Genomic DNA, 21,771 nt, shown 5'->3' on the forward strand with positions numbered 1-21,771 from the left:
TCCCCTTGCTGGAGCGGAGCGGCTCTCCCGGGCTTACCTGAGTCGCCTGCGCCGGGGCCGGGCGGGGACCGGGCGGGGACCGGGCGGGGGCCGCAGTCGCGCGGCGTCGCGAGCGGGCTGTGCGCGCTCCGGGAGTCGCCCGAACAATGCGAACGGGGCGCCGAGCGCGCCCGGCCTATGGGCGTTACGTCACTGCGCTGCCTTATAAGGCGCTCCGCGTGTGCAGCGCGGGCGGCGGGGGCGCCGGTGACAGCCAGACCCGCAGCGGCGGCGCTGCAGCGCGCCCCGGCCCCGCAGACGCTCGGACCGTGTGAACGTCCCGTCGGTCCCGGCTCCCCGCGGAGGGGAATGGGAGGCCGGTCGGGGACGCTGGCGCCCTCCAGCCGGGCTAACCTAGTCTTTGGGGGTCATGGTCGATCAGCTTGTAACTTTTATTCCTCTGGGGCGCTAAAGCTTCTGTTATTGCTTGGGATTCTTAAATATACATCATGTTATTCTTATGTATGCTTTGTAAATACGTTTTTCTTAAGTTTGTTTTTTGCTCGCTGGGGGCGGAGGGAGAGTGTGGAGGCAGGAAGTCTCTCTCTTTTTCTTTTTTTGGTGGTGGGGCAAGACATCTCCGGGAGTGATTTAGACTTCAAACCTTCTCTTTCCTCTTTGTAAAGAGTAGGGGTCCTCAGAGGATAGTATTTTATTTCCTGATGATGTAACTACCAAACAATTCTTCAAGTGATGATGGGAAGGCCAGATGAAATCTTATTTTTTTCAGTGTTTTTCCTGAAAGAACCTCCTCATTCCTCATTTCTGCATGCCTGTGTTTTAATGAAAGTAGTTAAAACTAATCGGTTTATTTGGCAGGGACAGTATTTATTAAAGAAATTTAACGTTTTGTGCTGTACTTTCAAGATAGTATAAAAATAGAACTTCAAAACTAGTTTTAATTCATCTGTTCTCTTCTACAAAATAAAACAAAATGAAAAAAAACAGAGGAAAAAAGAAACCAACAAAATATGACTGAGTTAAGCTTGCTACCTTTTACTCTGGGACAAGTTTACTTGTTTAAAAACTTTTTCTAGTAAATGAGAATTAACTTCCTAATTGCTTTGCACATCAATAAGAGAAGTAATCTCAAAAAGTCCTAGCCAACTATATGAATCTGCTAAGTAAATTAGAGACATGGCTGCCTCATTTGTGAGTTTCAAATAAACTGAGTAGTTTAAATAACTTGAGTCTGTTTAATTTTTTAAATTACATTAAAATAGGATTGCTTCCTATTATAATGTACATGTCTATGGAATTATTGTTTCCATATGTTTAGTCAAACAGAAATAATAAAAATAGTCTGCCTGTTTCTTTTCTTTAGTGTGGAGTGGAGAAAGTCTGGTTGCAGAGGATTTATAGTTAGTGAAAATGGTGTGGAGAAAAGATGCAGGGCCCCAAAAGAAGTGTGTATCATCTTTAATAGTGGGCTCACGTTGACAGTTCTAGATCACTCTACCTGTCTACTGAGAAGCATATTAAACTAAGCCCTGCTTTTTGTATATACTCTTTTAAGAGAAGTGAATGACCATTCACTTCAGCTGAACTTAAACTTTAATATTTGATTAGCAGTTTTGTATTAACATTTTAGATGTTAGTTTGTTGGTTTTAATGGTTACTTTGCCTTATGTTGTGTGTGTGTGTGTGTTAGTCACTCAGTCCTGTCTGACTCTTTGTGACCCCATGGACATAGCCCATTAGGCTGCTCTGTCCATGGGATTCTCCCAGCAAGAATATTGGAGTAGGTAGCCATTCCCTTCTCCCAGGGGTCTTCTGGACCCAGGAGTTGAACCTGCGTCTCCTGCATTCCTTACCATCTGAGCCACTAGGGAAGCCCATGAAGTGTATTTAAATCTTTTGTGTGTGTGTGTGTGTGTGTGTCCTGTGCTTACCTTGTACTTATTAAACATACTTTGAGATTTTTATACTGTTGCAAATGAGACAAAATGACTGTTACGAAAGTTGCATGAAGCACAAATTCCTGAATCTCAGTTCCAAACTGGTACGGTAAAGTACCTCTACCCAAAGCTAGCATTTTTGTAACTTGTTCTGCCTCCTTTCCACTCTGATGGATACAGAGACTTCCTCACATTTGACACTGCCTTTTATTTCTTTCTTATATTTTTGTACTTCTGCTTTAAATTTATGTCTATGCTTTTGACTTCCCAGTTTCCCTGTAAAATTGTCAGGATTATGTCCTCATTTTCTTTGGTTGAAGTAACTGAAGACTAGAGAAGTTAAATGGCTGCAAGACTTGTCTAGGATTCTTGAAGCAAATAAGACTCTGATGCTGGGAGGGATTGGGGGCAGAAGGAGAGGGGGACGACAGAGCATGAGATGGCTGGATGGCATCACTGACTCAATGGACGAGAGTCTGAGTGAACTCCGGGAGTTGGTGATGGACAGGGAGGCCTGGTGTGCTGCGATTCGTGGGGTCGCAAAGAGTCGGACACGACTGAGCAACTGAACTGAACTGAACTCCCAGGTTCCTTTGCTGTTACTCCCTGAAGCACTGGTCCCTGACACAGCTACAACTCAGCCTTGCAACGAAGGTCATGGTATGTGACCACTCTCCTCAGGAACCAGTTAGTGACTCTCATTGGTTGAGCTTGTTGCACACACCAGTCACGGTGCTTAGTGCTCTGCATGCACTCCATCATTCAATCTGCATAACATTCTGAGGTGGTTTATCCACACTTTTCAGATGACAAAACACATTTGAAAGGGTAAAATTGCTTGACCAGTCACACTGCTGGTAAAGTAATGAAAAGAAAAATTTGAAGCAGTGTTTATATGTATACAGGCTTAGTCTTACCCTCTCTTAGGGATTTACTCAGAATCTCTCAGAGGTGTTGTTAGTAAAGAAATAATCAGATTTAACTGAGAAGTTTGTGTCTTTATTTTCCAGACTGAATGTTGAACTAAGAAAGCTAAAACTCAGGCTCTTCAGGGGCTACACACCAAAGCCGCCCTGATTGTGTGCTGAATAACCCCAGGGAGTGCTGTTTACATTGGAAACACTGTGGATTTGTATATTTACTAAGATAGTTTTCTTGAGGATGTTGGCAACATGTTCTAATAAACTTAGAATATTGTAACAGTTCTCCAGCAGTTGAAAGTGGAACATTTTGAAGAAGGGCACCCAGGGTGATAGGAGGAAAGGAGATAAGTGCCTTCTGGGGAGGGCACCCTGGGTCTTACAGTGCACACTTCAGCCAGCCATTGGCGTTGCGCTCCACTGCCACATGTCAATGAGTAGGCTTTTATCTCCTTTCCTCCTATCAGCATTCTCTTTGCGGTGTAATTTTTGTTCTTTTAGCTTCTAACATATATTTATTACGAAAAGAATAGCGATGTGACCATTGTGCCACAGTCTTGGCCAAGGAAGTTGTTATTTCCCTTTTTACGGAAAATTTCACTGCCCAGTTCCTATGTGACTCTTCATTTTATAATCAAGAATTTTGTACAAATAAGTATACCTACAAATAAAAGTCCTTTCTACAGTGAGTAAGCTGATTTATAATCTAAATCAGCAATAGTTTAAGTTATCATTTGGAGATGGTACAGAGGAATTTTTCTAAGTTAATTGCTTTCTAATGTGGAAGTAAGGTTTGTAGGCAACAAGGCTGGAAACTAGGATATATTGACTTGATTGAACTGTGTGAGGTCACTTTTGTTAAATAGTCAAAAACAGTTGAATATCAGCAGTTTCCCAGGGTTCAAGCTATTGCCAGGAGGTTATTACAGTGACCACAGCAACCAATGTCATTAGTAATGTCCACAATGTCATCATTATTTAACTGTTTTAAAATACCATTAACGTGTTACTAAACATAACAGAGCCCGTTCTCTTTGTGAAGTGACTGCTCTTTCTTTCTTGTCCTGTTTCCATGTCTTTGTTTCTTCTTGTGATTGGTGAAGTCTTTTAGTCATCCGAATAAGTGCCAGAGAAGCAGTATTCATAATTAGCTGAACCTTTTCTAGAACCGCCCATAGTTTTTGCTGTTGGCTCTTTAATCAGGTAAGGGGAGATGTACACTGTTCTGTGAAGTTCTGCTGTAAGCTCTGGGATGGTAATGCTAACTCTGAATGGGACACATTTGCCCCTTTGCCTCTCATAGGGTTTACGTGGAAACACTGTAACAGGCAAAGAAAAGCAACAATTTTTATTATGGGCATGGTCCTGTTATAAGAAGCGAGGGGAATGGGGGAGATCCAGGATGGCATGGGGCGAGGCAGAATGCTGTGGTCCTCCATTGCATCAGGCTGCAGTTAGATTGGCCAGAGCATGAGTCTTTGGTGCTAAGACACTCCTGACAGAACATTCTAACATCTCACGGGCAGACTTCTTGCCACATGGCTTTGCTGCTGAGCATTGGACAAGCCTGACATGGGCTTTTCTCCTGCTCCACAATTTAGGAGGAAGGCTAAAGGGACTGAGCACCACGATGGACAGCTGTGGAACATGGAGCCAAAAGGAAAGTCTGAGGGTGAAAACAGCTTCTCTCCATGCCAGGGAGAATCAGTTTTCTGACCTACCTCTTTCTTTTTACCCTTCTTTCAGTTCCCTGGTGGTATCTGCCTCACTCTGTACACATAAACGCCCACATGAAATATACCACGTCCCCAGGCAGCACAGCATTTAACATGTGCACAGAGAGCTTTCACCAGCAGTTAATGGGCTGCAGTGAACTTCAGTTTATGTGTAGGTCGTCTTTTTTTACCTGCAGCCCAAGTCTCCTGTCCCAGACCTCCATATGCGTGCATGCTTAGTCACTCAGTCCTGTCTGACTCTGCAACCCTGTGGACTGCAGCCCACCAGGCTCCTATGTCCATGGGGATTCTCCATGTGAGAATTTTGGAGTGGGTTGCATTTCCTTCTCCAGGGGATCTTTCCCACCCAGGAATTGAACCCACATGTGCTTGGCAGGCAGATTCTCTACCACGGAGCCACCTGGGAATCCCATTCATACTTTAGCTGACTTTGATTTTAAAAAGGGACCAATCCCTTTGAGAGTTAACTTGGGCTGATAACAACAGTATCAGTGGTAATGTTAGGAAATGGGAAGCCCTTTATTCACGTTAAAATGAATGCTATTCTGTGGCTTTAAAAATTAATTTAAAAATAGTTCAGTGCCCATGTCATAATTTGGAAAATGCAAAAAAGTCAAAAAGATGTTTTACAACTAGTCCTACCACATGATTACTGCCAGCTATTAACAATTCCATGTACTGTGTTTCCTTTTAGTCTTTTTCTAAGCATTTGTAAAGAATTATGTTCCTGTCTTTTCTATAGACATTGGGTCATTTAAAAGCATATATTTGCATATTTTCCCTAGAAATGGTGGGTCACGAAGCCAACCACTGACATCACCATTGTTTTTTCTTCAATAAGTGAAACAAGGAAGTGCATAGTTAATGGAGACTCCTCTGCTTCAGAGACCTCCTGTTCTTGGTTTACGTCGGATGCTATGAGTTGACTATAGGACACTAGTGAGCATGCCAGTTGGTGAGCAGGATAACTTGGAGAGAATGAAGTATTGATAATATGATGCCACCATAAGATTATTAAATGGGAAGCAGGAAAAGCCTGCTATTTAGGTCCAGTCCTTTTGCTTATTTATTCCTGTAAACATTTTATGTTTCCTTGGTAACTAATAATAGTTTTGAGAAATTGTTGCACTCATAAGTATTACTGCAAGAGTAAAAAAAAAAAAATCCTCGAATCACAGAAATTAGACAGAAAAGACCTATTAGGTCATCTTCTTTGTCCCTTGCCAGTACAGATTGTTCTCAATACTTTGTTCAGTCCATTTTTTTTAAAGGGACCTTGTAAACTAGTTTATGCTTCATGTTTTTTTAAAGTAATGCATTTTAAAAGCAACTTCTCTCCACAGATTTTTCTGTATCATTGTAAAGCCTAATTTCAGGCTAAGTATTTTTGGAGGAGGATCTATGGATTCAAGGTACAGTTGAACAGGTTTTTTAGTTGAAACTCATTGGAGCAGTTCAGGATGTTACTAGAATAGTTGACTAAGGATAAAACAGATGGGTGAGTTGAATTTATGTTTTCTTTTATCCCTGGAAAGTCAAATATAACAATGCATGAGGATAAACTGTTAATCACGTAAGTTCATTGAAATGGGTCTAGGAGGCCTAAGGAATAAAGCACTTAGGAAATAAAAAGGAAATAAGAGTAAAATAGTTCATTCTAAGGTTGTTTTTATGAAAGAGACATTTTATGATCTTCCCTCCTGTCCCTGATTCTGCTTTGTCCATTATTTACAGTTGATCATTGTTTGTTGTGAAGGTGGCTTCTGGTTGTTAAATTCCTTCCCTCAGTCAGGCAACTACTTCCAAACCCCAGAGGGATAGAATAAAACTATCTCATGGAGCAGTCAGTGGTAGTGGTATAGCCTAAATGTTTCACTTCCCTACATTATGGCTAAAGATAAGATATCTTCACTGGGATAAAATGACAGACAAATTAAGAAATGAGAAATGTGCTTTGAGTTTTATTAGGAAGGATGATTATTTCATAAAATCACGTTTTATAGTGTAAAAGACCTCAGAAAACATCTACTCTGCTTATTACCACTCTTTGTTCTCCCTTTTTAAGTAGATAGTTGGAGCTCAGAGAGGTTAAAGGACTTGCCCCAAGGTCAAACAATAAACTGGTGATCCAGCCACTGTGTTTTATGGGTCTACATGCCTCTGTTGGGAAACATGAAAAATCAAAAATGACTAACTAATGTGATTAAAGTGAAGTAAAGTGAAGTCGCTCAGTCGTGTCCGACTCTTTGCGACCCAATGGACTGTAGCCTACCAGGCTCCTCCCTCCATGGGATTCTCCAGGCAAGAGTACTGGAGTGGGTTGCCATTTCCTTCTCCGGGGATCTTCCCGACCCAGGTATCGAACCTGGGTCTCCCAAATTCTAGGCAGATGCTTTAACCTCTGAGCCACCAGGGAGAGAACTGTCAAAAAGAATGTATCTGAAATCCTAGTTACTGTAATATTAGTATAATCTACCATGGTTTATACTAACTACAGAACTAATATGGAACATTAATGAGCAAGTTATTTACTTTATGGATTAAAAATGCAATAGTTTGTTGCATTTCTTTTAAGTTAAAGATCTGTATAATACTGGTAATCAACCCAAGCCACCAAGATTGGTAATGGGTTGACAACTCTGGTCAAAAATATCTGAACTTTTAATATTAATACTGTGTTATCATATAACAACATTGTCTTACATGCTTGCCAATTGTTTATTCTGTACATGAGAAATCCTTTTATAATTTATGTCACTAGGCATCTAATCTGCATCATAAAATACAGGTTTGGGAGGGAGATAAAAAGTTCTGTGTTCACGCTCAAATTGGAATCTCTCTCAAGTGAGAATTTCAACCTTCTTCCCAGGAATTGGTGCATACACAGTTCAGTTGTCACGAGCTGAATAGCCCCAGCGATTTGTTACTTCCTCAACAAGTCCACTCCATTCCAATCTAAAAATTGGCTTTTTCCAACTTCCACTGACATTCCTGATCTTTCCATGGAGCTGTGTTGAATAAATGCATTGCTTTGACATGACAGTTTTTTAAGTATTTGAAGACAGTTTGTCCTCAATTGTCAGCTGTGCCTGTTTGATATGAGTCCTTTCACACCTCGTCTGTATGGTTTGGAGCTCAAAATGAGCAATTTGCTTCTGTGTATTAGGATCATCTTCCCCTTCATAGACTTACAGACTTTGCATGTGTACCTAAATTATCTAAGCATTTTAAGATAATTATCTAAGACAACCTACATCAAACTTCTGTGTCATTGAGCTTCCTGATCACCAGCCTCCTAATGAACAGCCTCACACTTAAGTACTTTCATCATGCACTGCTCCTGTGATAATCTGGGTTAATCACTTCTATCCTGTGTTGGTTTTGTTTATATCTTTGTTTAATAACAATTATATATAACACATTTATTATTTAATGGATGCCATGAACTGTATGCTTTACATATAATAGCAACTTTGTCCACATAATGACTCTGTGAGTTAAATAACCGAGGACAAACAGAGAGGTGAATTAACTTGTATAAGATCACAAAGCTAGTTAAGAGTGGCACCAGGATTTGAATTGCAGACTGACTTCAGCAACCTCTGATATCACACTCAGTGTCTTGTAGTAGAATTTGATCTTGGGGGCAATTGGTACTAAGCCTGGAGTCATGGAACTTTGTATCTCTCTTATCTGCCATCTAGTTCATTAGGCTTGCACTGTAGGGTAGCAGGGGCTTCCCTGATGGCTCAGAAGGTAAATAATTCACCTGTAATGCAGGAGACCCCGGTTCAGTACCTAGGTCAGGAATATCAGGAGAAGGGAATGGCTACCCACTCCAGTATTCTTGCTTGGAGAATTCCATGGACAGAGGAGCCTGGTGGGCTACAGATCATGGTTGCAAAGAGTTGGACAGGACTGAGCAACTGACACTTTCACTTTCGCTTCATGCGATAGTAGAGTGAGAATGAATCTGGACATCATCTGGTCAGCTTCCCTCATCTTGTAGTTTGTATAACTGAAACTCAACTGTGCAGTAGCCTGTTCAGGGACGTGCAGAGAGACCATAGTTCAGGCCTGTGTGTGCACCACAGTTTTCTGCTGCAGAACTCTGAAGTACTTCTGCTTGTACAGTTTCTTCTCTCCTCTCCTTCCTCCCATTCCTCTTCTCTTTCTTCCTTCCTGTCTTCTTCTCTCCCTCTCCCGTTATTTTTGGCATTAAAGCATTAAAACAACAGTAACAGTAATATAAATCACATTGAAAGGATCACTTAAAAATCCAACCATACTGTGTTTTAAACTGTTTTCGTTTATTGCCAGCTTCTGAATCTGTAAGTTTTTTATCTTTTCAGATTATGACATAGGTTTAAGAATCTTATCAAATATATTCTTAAAATCTCTCTGACTTAAGTTTCATAGTTCAAAGAAGATTTAAGGAGTGGGAAGGGAATGGCAAGGAACTGCTGTCATTTATTGAGAGCCTCATATGTGGTGGTTGCTCTGCCCAGCCCTCTACCTTGGTGTCTCAAACCTGCTTTCCACTCTCTGAGATTCTGTATGAGGACTGGCACAATACCCTGCACAGGGTGAGTATTCCACAAGCCTGCTGAGTGAGGAAATGACTGGAAAGAAGTGCTTTGGATCTGGCAGGAGAAAGAGAAAGAGGTGATGACCACGTACACACTATTCCCACTCATTGACTCAGCTTTTGCATCATTTTATGTGCCATTTATTTCTCATCTGTGAAGGCACATGTGCGTGCAGGATGCTATGGGATCCTATTTGTAGTAATAGATTTTGGCCTTGTACTTTTAACTCAACATGATACTGATTAAGTCTTGATCCAGAAGCTATTCTTTATTACATTTACTCAAGTTTCTTTAGTTTCCTTGATCACAAATATTATTCAATAGGGAAGATTCCCCCATGGGATTGTATTTAATCATGCAAGTAGGGAAAAGTCTGTCATGATAGTGCTGACAGCCTGAGAACTTGAGGAGTAAAAACTGGAGGGACAGAGTTTCCTCCTAGCACTGTCTCTTGGCAAAACATAACTTGAAATAGAGCTGATTTCTTTTTAAATATAATAAATTCTAATGAAAACTGATCCAGTTGAGTTTTGAAACACATAGAATCAATTTTCAGTTACCATGAATTGCTCTTGCCCTAGTGATGCCAGAATGTCCATGTTCCAGTTCACTTACTCACATTGGGAATCTGGAGAGTCACTGGTGTTGACTTTGAGTGACCTCAAATTTATCTCCAAATGCTGATCTACTCTGATAAGATTGACAAAAGTGATACGTTTATCATAAGATTACTTATTTGTCTCATTACTAGTCTATGCCACTTAAGAGTGTGCTATAAATTAATTTTCAAATAAATCCTGTGAATAGCTCAATTATATTTCATTACCTGACCTTTCATTACAAAAATTAAAAGTTCGTTCCTAAATGCAAGTATTTTAAATTAGCATGCATTCATAAACTTATATTGGCATTTCTTCATTTCCTCTTTTTAATATATCAGTAGGTTCAAAACATGAAAATGGCTTAGGTCTTGTTTCATCTCTGATACGTGCTGACCAACTTTTGGTTAAAAGCAGACTCTATCCAACCATCCATTCTCTATCTATGGCTGCTGTTTGCTGAAACCTTGTGGAACAGATGTCTTCTTCCCTCCTCATTGCTTACAACCCCTTACCCCTGGCCCTAAAACACACACACACACTGTGTAAGTACACATTCTGGCTTTTATGTATGCTCACTCACAACTACAAGAGAAAATGAAGAATAATAAAATTCAACTTTTTAGGTCAGGAATGAAAATCTACTTCCCAAAGGCTGTCTATGTTACTTTTTTTGTCCAGTGCCAGTGACCATCAAACTATTCCTAGGAAATGGAAGTTCTTCACATTGTATACTTACTCTTTATAGATGCTTTCCACCTAAATAAAATCCTTTTATATTAATATAGCTGTATAACCTTTCTTTTGATTAGTGGTTGCCTGATAATGTCTCTTTTTCCATATAGTTGGGAATTATTATTGTTAGAATTGTTTTACTCCAGCCTGACAGTCTTTGTCTTTTAATGTATTTAGTCTGTTACAGTGATTGTTGATGTATTTGGATTTACTTTTGTCATCTTATTTGATGGTTTTGTTTTTTACCACCTTTTTTGCTGTTGTTTTGTCTCATTTCTTGGCTTCTTTTGGATTTTATTTTTATTCATTTTCGCCCTCTCTACTTGGAGTTATACACTGTTTCTATTCTATTAGGAACTAATTAGCCTATACATTCTGCCTCACAAGTTAAATTATCCGAGTCTAAAGCTAATCGCTATTTTAATCCCACCAGAGACTTTAAGGACTTCAGAACACTTTTAAGCATACCTTCCCAATTTTTATATTATTGCTGAAATATCTTTTAAACAGTTCTTTTTTTAAATTCTATAAGATATCATCATCATCTATTTTTGTTCTTTTAGTCAATGTTGGTTTAGATTTACCAACATATGTACCACTTTCTTTGCTCATCATCCCTTCTTTTATTCCATACTTCATCTGGGATCACTTTCCTTCAACCTAAATACATATTTTTGAAGTTTCTTTAGTGGAAGTGTGCTTTTTTCAGACTCCGTCTTTTTATTTATTTGAACATGTCTTTATTTTGCCCTTGTTCTTAGGAAGATTTTTACAGCAAATAGACTTCTAGGTTGATACCTACCATGTCTGTCGAGACGTTGGAAGTATTATTCCACTGACTCCCATGTTGCTGTTGAAAAGTCAGTCATCAGTCTAATTGTTACTCCTTTTGTCTCTGACTGCTTTTGTGATTTTTCCTTTGTCTTTTGTTATTCTACCATATGATATATTAAGTATAGATTTCTTAATTTTATACTTTCTGGGCTTCATTAAGATTCCTGTATGCATGAATCGGTGTCTTTCCTGACTTCTAGGAAATTCTCAGTGTTAACTCGTCAAATATGACTTTTGAATAACTTGTCTCCTTACATTTTAAAACTTAGACACACGTTAGACTATCTTACTCTAATCTTCATATCCCTTAACTATTCTTTCACCTGTTCCATCTCTTTAGCTCTTCAGGCTGCATTTTATTATCTCCTCAGATTTTTCTTTCGGTTCACTTATTGTGGCTCATGTGGTAAAAAATCTGCCCACAGTGCAGGAGACCGGGATTCAATCCCTGCATCAGGAGGATCCCCTGGAGAAGGGAATGGCAACCCATTCCAGTACTCTTGCCTGGAGAATTCCATGGACAGAGGAGCCTGGCAGGCTACAGTCCATGGGGTCGCCCAGAGTTGGTCATGACTAAGTGACTGACACTTGACTTGACAATTCCCTTTGCTGATCTGCAGTTATAGTTTTCATATCCAAAATTTTCTTTTTTTCCACTAATTTATCTGATTTTTTTGTAGCCTGTTACTTTTAACTAGAAATTTCAATCTCCCTTTTTAATATATTAAGAGATTATACATGCTATTTGATAATTTAAATATATGAGATCTTTAAATATCAGCAGCTCTGATTCTGATTTCTCTGGCTTTCAATCATTATGCATTATTTCCTAGTGTGTTTTTGGATTCTTTAAAAAATATGAACTTAAACACCTTAGACTTTTATATGTGGCAATTCTTTGAACCTTGGGTTGAAGATGGCTTCCTCTAGAGAGGATTTACGTTTATTTTTGCCAGGTGCCAGCCAGTATTGTCAGCCCAGAAATCTGTAGGCTTTTTATTTTTTTGTTTTTGGACCACCCAGGTAGTGTGAATTTGGACTGCAAATTCTCGGGTTGGGTGACGTTATTATAAATACTCAGTGGAGTTTATCTCTTCGCTTCCTCCCAATGCCATAGTTTAAGAAAAGTAGTTTTCCTTACCATTCCTAGAGGTTGGTTTTGTTTCTTAGTCACCTTTACACCGATGGCTTGGCTCTTTGCAATATCAACTTTATGTGGGGCTGGGAGGACCCTGGGCTTTGTCCTCTGTGCCCTACAGTGCCATAAAAAAAAAAATTTGCAGCATTCAAACAGTGTTCTCCAAGCAAAAGCCAGGTTGAGTTCTCTATCGCAGCATTCAAACAGTGCTCTCCAAGCAAAAGCCAGCTTGGGTTCTCTGTCGCAGCATTCAAACAGTGCTCTCCAAGAAAGAGCTAGCTTGGGTTCTCTGTTGCAGCATTCAAACAGTGCTCTCCAAGAAAAAGCTAGCTTGGGTTCTTTGTTGCAGCGTTCAACAGTGCTCTTCAAGCAAAAGCCAGGTTGAGTTCTCTGTCGCAGCATTCAAACAGTGCTCTCCAAGCAAAAGCCAGCTTGGGTTCTTTGTTGCAGCACTCAAACAATGCTCTCCAAGCAAAAGCCAGTTTTTGTTCTTTGTGTGCCCCACTATACTTCTCATTTAGAAAAAGTTCATATAATAAGCTTCCTTATTTCCTATTACCCCGGATTTCCCCTTGCTCTTAATTCACTATCATTCTTTTACCCTTAAAAATGAAAACTAGTATTGGAATAGAAACAGAAGTAACGAAATTGATGAGTTTCAATGGATAGAAGTGTTATTGAGGGTTCTGCTGACAGTGTTTTCTGATTTTGATAAAGCCTGAACTGTCTAGTTGGAAAAAAAAATAAAAAATCATTTGCCAAAGACTATTTGTTGGGATGTTACCATATTTTATTGCTAGATCATTGCTCTTTTTGATATGATATGGTGACTAAATTTGTTTTAAATATCACAGAAACTATTATTTCTGCTTGTGTATCTTTAGTTAGATGTGAGTGCCTGCATGTGTGTGCAAGTGTTTGTTAGAGTAGCTGCTTGTGTGTGCAAATGTTTTCCTTATCACTGTGTTGCAGGTGCTTGTCCTCAGCTTAAGAATTGAGGGAATGAGATTCTGAAGATGATTTTCAAGAAGGAATGATTTGAAGTCTTTAACAGTTGGGGGAACAGGTTTGCAGTCCTCATCCCAAGTCACGTCTTCGTGTTTTGTGGCCTTTGTCAGTCTTCTGGCCATCCCCAGAGAAGTCTGAGGGGGTGAGGTGCGCAGTGGTGACCGTGGACTAGGGGTGGCAAGGCCTGGTCTGGATGGGTGCAGCAGGCTCTGTGTCTGTCCCTTCAAGGAGTTCTGTAAAGGAGTCTGGGACTCCCAGGACACATCCTTCTGCTTTCAAGTATCTCCATCTCCAGTAGCAATATTTTTAGAGTCTAGGTATTTTTGAATGGTAAGCACAGAAATATTGTCCATTTTTGTAGAATCTCCACACCTCTTTATGTGCTATAGATAATTACTTTATACTTATCACTATAAAATAGAAGTAGAGTTCCATGCTAATTGAGAACAGTTTTTGTTTACCAACATCCATCATAGAATATGTAGATATTTTATAGTTAGATTTTGCCACCAACACCAAAGGCATTTTGAAGGTAAAAAATCTGATTACCTCTTTCCTCAATCCACAAATGTTTCTATCAGTTTCTTTACAGTTTTCTTTTTATTGAAGCTGGGTGAGTAGACATTCAGCTTTCATTTATTAAGTACCTACCTGGGTTAAATGACACAAATCTGAGGGGAAGAAAGCCATTTAACATGCAACCAGGATGTAATAGGCTCCTTTCCTCTGTGCTTTTATAGCCAAAGTTTTGTGCTATATGGTGGAAAATAAGACAGATTCCTTGCTTTAGGGAATTTACCTCTGGGAATTGGCTGCTGCTGCTGCTGCTAAGTCGATTCAGTCGTGTCCGACTCTGTGCGACCCCAGAGACGGCAGCCCACCAGGATCCCCCGTCCCTGGGATTCTCCAAGCAAGAACACTCTAGTGGGTTGCCATTTCCTTCTCCAATGCATGAAAGTGAAAAGTGAAAGTGAAGTGGCTCAGTCATGTCCAACTCTTCATGACCCCCTGGACTGCAGCCCACCAGGCTCCTCCATCCATGGGATTTTCCAGGCAAGAGTACTGGAGTGGGGTGCCATTGCCGTCTCCAGGGAGTTGGTTAGGGAGGTATTAATATGGAAGAAGAGATAGACTGGCTAAAAGCTAAGTAAATTACACAAGGTGCATACAAGAAATGCCTTCGCATGCAGATGAAGAAGTTAGGCATCTGGGAAGGTGTGAGACAAGGTGGCACTGAGGAGTTGAGGTAAATCTCCACCCACTTTGCTCCTCTGTTGCGGACACGTGAAATTTGCAGCCTCTAAGGAGGAGCTGGTCTGGTGCCAGGTCTGGCCCAAGGGGGCTGGAGGGCAGAGTTACTATCCACATTACTCTTGTGTGCTCATGTGCTGCTCTCTTCTCTCCACAAATAACCATTTCTTGCTTTTTTTTGTTTTTTATGCTTTTAAAGTCTATGTTGCTTATGGTTTCTTTTGCTCATGGAAGAAACCTGGGATGATGAAGAATTTACATAGATTTTAGGGCAACTTGGATTCTTATAGCAAGAAGAAAAGTGAGTATGTTCATCTTCAATATGTAAGAATTGCCCCGTTTTGCAAAAAGATTATTTGAAAGGTTCATTTCAAATATCTTTCCCACAGAAACAATGTTATTAAGTTACAAAGTAGAGAATTGGTTCCCAGATTAGCACAGGGAGATTTACTAAACCCATAATAAAGCTGAAAACCTATATTTCGGAAACTGTGATAGTATGGTAATATTGTAGCACAGTCATATCATAGCTCACAAGATTTACATATAATGTGATTATTGTAGCACGTAATAGAGAACAATATTCTTGCAAATGTATAGAAATTTCAGCTATATTTGGGGTCAGCTAGCTTTTTGTGAACTAGCTTAGAGCCAATGTTTTACATAGAACATGACGCTTATTAGTAAATGCATTCCAGGTTCCCACTTTGTATTCTAGGTGAACACCTCCCTGCCATGTCCATGGCAGCCCCTGGCCAACTAGCCTGAGGAATATGAAGTAGCTCTGGAAATACTCTTGCTCTCCAGGTATCATCCTTTTGAGCCGAATGTCGATTGCCTTTTTATGTAGAAGGAATGTTAATGAGTCAGGTGTTCATAACCCAGAGAATGCTGGTACGTATTTTATGTGGCCTGGAGAGTTAAGCTTAGTATATTTTATTCTTAGCTCTCGCAGGTTCAAGGATGACAACATGTTCTTTTAAGCAACTTGCAGTCACCCATGTTCATGCCTGGAAAAGCTGAAAACATCCCCCTTTAAAGAGTGAATCATAATTCAACTAGCTTTGCAGTTGGCTTCATAGATTTAGTGGGCTGTCCCTCAGCAGGACTGTTTTTTATGTTTTGCCATATCCCATCACATATGAATCAGTTCAGTTCAGTTGCTCAGTTGTATCTGACTCTGCGACCCCATGAACCACAGACACCAGGCCTCCCTGTCCATCACCAACTCCCAGAGTTCACTCAAATTCTTGCCATTGAGTCGGTGATGCTGTCCAACCCATCCCATCCTCTGTCGTCCCCTTCTCCTCCTGCCCTCAATCTTTCCCAGCATCAGGGTCTTTTCAAATGAGTCAGCTCTTCGCATCAGGTGGCCAAAGTATTGGAGTTTCAGCTTCAACATCAGTCCTTCCAATGAACATCCAGGACTGATCTCCTTTAGGATGGACTGATTTGACCTCCTTGCAGTCCAAGGGACTCTCAGGAGTCTTCTCCAACAGCACAGTTCAAAAGCATCAATTCTTCAGCACTCAGCTTTCTTCACAGTCCAACTTTCACATCCATACATGACCACTGGAAAAACCATAGCCTTGACTAGACGGACCTTTGTTGGCAAAGTAATGTCTCTGCTTTTGAATATGCTATCTAGGTTGGTCATAACTTTCCTTCCAAGGAGTAAGCGTCTTTTAATTTCATGGCTGCACTCACCATCTACAGTGATTTTGGAGCCCCCAAAAATAAAGTCTGACACTGTTTCCACTGTTTCCCCATCTATTTGCCATGAAGTGATGGGACCAGATGCCATGATCTTAGTTTTCTGAATGTTGAGCTTTAAGCCAACTTTTTCACTCTCCTCTTTCACTTTCATCAAGAGGCTCTTTAGTTCTTCTTCACTTTCTGCCATAAGGGTGGTGTCATCTGCATATCTGAGGTTATTGATATTTCTCCCAGCAATCTTGATTCCAGCTTGTGCTTCTTCCAGCCCAGTGTTTCTCATGATTTACTCTGCATATAAGTTAAATAAGCAGGGTGACAATATACAGCCTTGACACATTCCTTTTCCTAATTGGAACCAGTCTGTTGTTCCATGTCCAGTTCTAACTGTTGCTTCCTGACCTGTATACAAGTTTCTCAAGAAGCAGGTCAGGTGGTCTGCTATTTCCATCTCTTGAAGAATTTTCCACAGTTTATTGTGATCCACACAGTCAAAGGCTTTAGCATAGTCACTAAAGCAGAAATAGATGTTTTTCTGGAACTCTCTTGCTTTTCCAATGATCCAGTGGATATTGGCAATTTGATGTCTGGTTCCTCTGCCTTTTCTAAAACCAGCTTGAACAACTGGAAGTTCACAGTTCACGTATTGTTGAAGCCTGGCTTGGAGAATTTTGAGCATAACTTTACTAGCGTGTGAGATGAGTGCAATTGTGTGGTAGTTTGAGCATTCTTTGGCATTGCCTTTCTTTGGGATTGGAATGAAAACTGACCTTTTCCAGTCCTGTGGCCACTGCTGAGTTTTCCAAATTTGCTGACATATTGAGTGCAGCACTTTCACAGCATCATCTTTTAGGATTTGAAAGAGCTCAACTGGAATTCCATCACCTCCACTAGCTTTGTAGCAATGCTTCCTAAGGCCCACTTGACTTCACATTCCAGGATGTCTGGCTCTAGGTGAGTGATCACACCATCATGATTATCTAGGTTGTGAAGATCTTTCAGTATTCACATATGAATAGTGCTAGTATTTTGTGGCTTCTTCAAGGTACTGTATTTCCTTTCTGCTTATGGACAAGAGCTTATTTTTTCACCACTTTTTCACAAGAGGCCAAGTTCCTGGTAGGGTTTGCTGGATATATAGTTCAAGGAACTTAGTTCAACAGTAACATAACTATTAATCCATGGCAGTGTTTCTTGGCCTATAGATTGGTTTCAGTAAGCCAGAAGAGGATAATCAATACAGACTGAAATAGCATTCATTTCTTTTTACTGTACTTCTAACACCAGACTTCCCCACTTTATCTCCATAAATTCTCTTCATCTTTACTGGAAAACCCCTTTTTCTTAACTAATCTCCATGGTATTTTCTCCTCTTTACTCAGGGCAATTGATCACCTAGCAACCTGAACCCATGAAGCAGGTGCCTTATTAAAAGACTGAGGTTAAATGTTGGGTAAACTCTAGCAGTGATTACTGGAAAAGAAAAGAATGTTGATAGTCGGTGAGGTTTGACAAAGAAGGCTCTTGCCAGTGTTTGTCAGGCTCTAAGCTGTAAAGATAGGCTTTCTGTAGCAGAGGCATGCAGCTCTGTGCAAGAGTGAACCATTTGCTTCCACAGGGAATTGCTGTGCTTCCATATTCTTAAGTATGAGTCACGGATGTCTTTATGATTACACATCCCTCTTAACATATGAGGAATAAACTTTAGAGAAAAGGAAGCTAAGAGAAAACAGAAGTGTGAATAACTACTAATGGTGCCGTCTCTGGCTCCGTTCCGTCTGCCATTTCATCATACATAAAGCGGGTAGTTCAGAGATTCCTCTCCTAGCAAATAAGTGGCAACATATGTTTGAAACAGTGAGTGGAAACTGTAGGGAGAAAATGACAGGCATATGGCAACAGGAAGGTAAGGGAAAATTTGTTGCGCTAACGTTCAGTTCAGTTCAGTTGCTCAGTCATGTCTGACTCTTTGCCACCCCATGGACTGCAGCACTAACGTTAGCTGCACAATTGGTGTGCTCTTGCGTTGAGGGACTGTTTTGATTTAAAAAGTCTGCATGCCCCATTAGAACATCATTTCTGTGTATGGAGTGTATAGGTTTTCTAGGATTTTCTGTGGTGGTGTCTTTTTTCTCATGAATGGCAGTCACCTTAAACCTTCTCATTCCATACAGAGGTCTTGAGAGAAAGGTTCCCAGAGGGGAAAGACAGAATTTAATCAGGAAATAGGACACTTTATTAAAATACCAAAAATGAAGTGTGGGAAAGCACTTTGAAACAGTCACTTTGAAGGCCAAAGAATAGAAGAATGGGCCCCAAATTACTGTCTTCAGGCATCCTCTTCTTTTAAATGATAATTCTGCAGTGACAGTGTTTAGGATTTATTTGTTGCCATAGCAACTAAATCTTTGCTCAGTAGTTTGAGATTTCACAAGTTACCTTAAAGGGAAAGTGTTTGTTGTTTTGATTTCACAAACTATGAATTAATCAGTATTTACCTTCTAACAAACTGAAAACACAATAACTTACTTTGAAAAAAATAATTTTCTCAACATTAAAAAGAAATCTATGTATACTAAGTGCACACCCATTTCCAATTGTATATCATACATGACTAATAAATAAGAACTGTGTTTTAAGTCTCCAAAATTTACTTATGGCTTTTTGTTATATTAGAGATAAATACTAGAGAGAGAATCCTGTAGGAGGAAATGGCCACCCACTCCAGTATTCTTGCCTGGAGAATCCAATGGACAGAGGAGCCTGGTGGGTACAGTCCATGGGGTTGCAAAGAGTTGGACATGACTGAGCACGCACACACTAGAGAGAAGCATAATTTGTTTCTCAGCACAATTTTTTGTTTTGCTTTGTTTGCATAGAAATGATTATGGCAAAAAATATTACCAACTTTTATGTGTCTAAAATTCAATTAATTTCTTAATAAGACTTAACTTCAGTTGTTCAGATTCTGGGGAAAAAGCTGTTGGTGTTATTACTGATTTGGGCCTTGACAATGAATAATACTAAGATGAACAAGGAACTTACTAATATGTCTATATCTGTAAATGTGTCAGTGCTGCAGAACCCAGTTGTTCTGTACCTTCTCTCCAAGTATCCTGCTTTATTATGATTGGTATCAATGGTATATATTTTTCTATGTCTGGTCTCATACTTTAAAAATGGATGGCTAAGAAGCTAATGTAAACAAAGTGTTTTGTTTGTAGTCAGAAATTTATTTATACATTTACATGTATAAGAAAGCAGGGCATGGCAGAGGGAAGACATGACTTAAGCTTTATAGCCTCCCACTATCAGTTTTGGTATCGAGTTATGAATGGTTTTTATATTTTTAAATAATTGGAAAATAAGAATAATATTCCAAAATAAGAATAATATTTGGTAATATGCCAACGCAAACATTATATGGAATTCAGATTTTAATATCCGTAAAGCTTGATTGGAAGATAACCACACCCATTTGTTTACATATTACTGGCTGCTTTCCTGGTATAACATCAGAATTGAATAGTGGAAACCAGACCATCTGGCCTACAAAGCTTAAAACACTTATTACCTGTTCCTTTACAAAAGACAGGTTGCTGACCACTGTTCTATAGCTTTGGCAATAAGTACAGTTCAAAATGAAACAAATATGTGGGGGCAACTGAAAGTTTGGCTTTCTGTATCTCAACTAATTTGTGTTCATTTGCCCGACATCAAATTTTGAATTTTCTGTACTAGGACCCTTTTTGATCTTCGATCGTTTATATTCTGTGAAGATTTATTAATCCATTATTGTCAAGATAATGGATGCCTTTTGCTGGAGTACTGAGGTGATGTACATTTGAGGAGAAATCTATTGTAGAACAGTGAAAGTAGAAAACCAAAGTTTTGTTTCTGAGACTAATGGGAAGCTGTGAGGTTTTGAACTGGTTCTATTTGGTTTCATATATTCCAGTCAGATCACTTTCTCTTATTTTACCTTTTCTAGAAGGGGATGTCTAGAATGAGTGATGGAGATTATAGGGGAATTCTGTAAGAGACACCCCTGTATTGTGTCAAAGCTTTCTGCTAAAGTGTACATGGCAAAGCAAGCCACCAGAGAAGTATGTAATGCTCATGACTTAATGAAGTTTTCCTTGTTGTCTAATCACCATAAGTAAGAGTATTAATAAAAGATATCCTGATTCCAATTTGGAGTCCTCATACTAATGTTGTATGTATTGTTCTAACAGGATTTTTTTATACCTTGAATAGTCATTAATATGTATTTCTAAATAGACTTAATCTAATTTATCAGACTCTCAAAACAGAAGGAAACATTCAAAAGAAGTCTTGGTTGCTTATTTGAGAGTTTGGATGTGATACATTAATTATTTTTGTTTCATATTTTCATATTTCATATTTTGTTTCATATTTTTAATATTTAATTTCATTTTAAAAAGGTTCTTAGACAAAGACTGTATTTCTATATTGTAGATAGCATTATTTTTAGAGGTATGTCATATCATAGGCATATGGAATGGAAGATGTTTCAAGTAAATTGTTTTATATGGAATTACACAATGCCCAGGGACCACGTTTGCTCTGATTCTTTATGTCCAATCTCATCCTTTTCAAACTCACTTCCTTTAAAAATAGAAACCTAGAAATTTCATCTAAACAAAATTTTTCTTCGCTAGTGACAGATTTCTTACAGATCAACTTTTAACATGCACACCCACACATAAACACATGTATGCATTTTTCACATCGTCCTAGTAGTTTTGTTTATTTTAGTATGATTTGGAATATCACACAAGAATGTCAGAATAAGGTACAGTTAAATGAGGTGTATTCCATGAACACGGAGTCTATACTATAGAAGTTTAAGTATTCATTTCAAGCTATTCTGTTATTTGAAATACCAAGAGAAATCCAGTGTGTATTAATATTCTTTATTAGATGATTATTAATATTAATACACATTGGATTTCTCTTGGTATTTCACATCACCTGAAGAAGGCTGAATATATGTAAAGAAAAAGTGTGAACACTCCGTTTTATTTAGGGCCTTAGAGACAGCTACAATAGATGTGCTTTGGTTATATTTGATGAAAAATTTATATGTGCATTTATTTAGAGGCCTCAACTAAAAACTCATTTCTTTTCATCCAAAAAAACCCTTTTAGAGAAAGTAGTTTCTGGTGTTCATTGATGTTTATTTTATATCATATAAGAAGTCTGTTCAATTTTATTTTGAACCGAACATTGGTTATGGTTTTTCAAAGCAGATTGCTGGCTTCTGATACCAAGTTATTACATTTTGTAG

The 21,771-nt window shown here is 39.2% G+C and overlaps 2 protein-coding genes across 7 annotated transcripts in view; one reads left to right on the plus strand and one right to left on the minus strand.

The window, feature by feature from the left end:
• Positions 1–21,771, plus strand: part of CMSS1 (cms1 ribosomal small subunit homolog) — a 388,986-nt gene that overhangs the window by 57,817 nt on the left and 309,398 nt on the right. The gene's annotated exons all lie outside the window — the stretch shown is intronic.
• The window catches only part of FILIP1L (filamin A interacting protein 1 like), a 306,702-nt gene that overhangs the window by 50,546 nt on the left and 234,385 nt on the right, over positions 1–21,771 (minus strand). The window contains exon 1 of one of the 4 annotated variants that reach the window (XM_055567912.1): positions 38–21,379. The exons of the other annotated variants lie outside the window; for them this stretch is intronic. The gene's annotated coding sequence lies outside the window, so the exon portion shown is untranslated. Of the gene's footprint in view, positions 1–37; positions 21,380–21,771 lie in introns of those variants that run through there. 4 annotated transcript variants of the gene reach the window in all.

The sequence above is a fragment of the Bubalus kerabau genome, chromosome 2 (assembly GCF_029407905.1).
Source record: "Bubalus kerabau isolate K-KA32 ecotype Philippines breed swamp buffalo chromosome 2, PCC_UOA_SB_1v2, whole genome shotgun sequence".
Taxonomy (NCBI): Eukaryota; Metazoa; Chordata; class Mammalia; order Artiodactyla; family Bovidae; genus Bubalus; species Bubalus kerabau.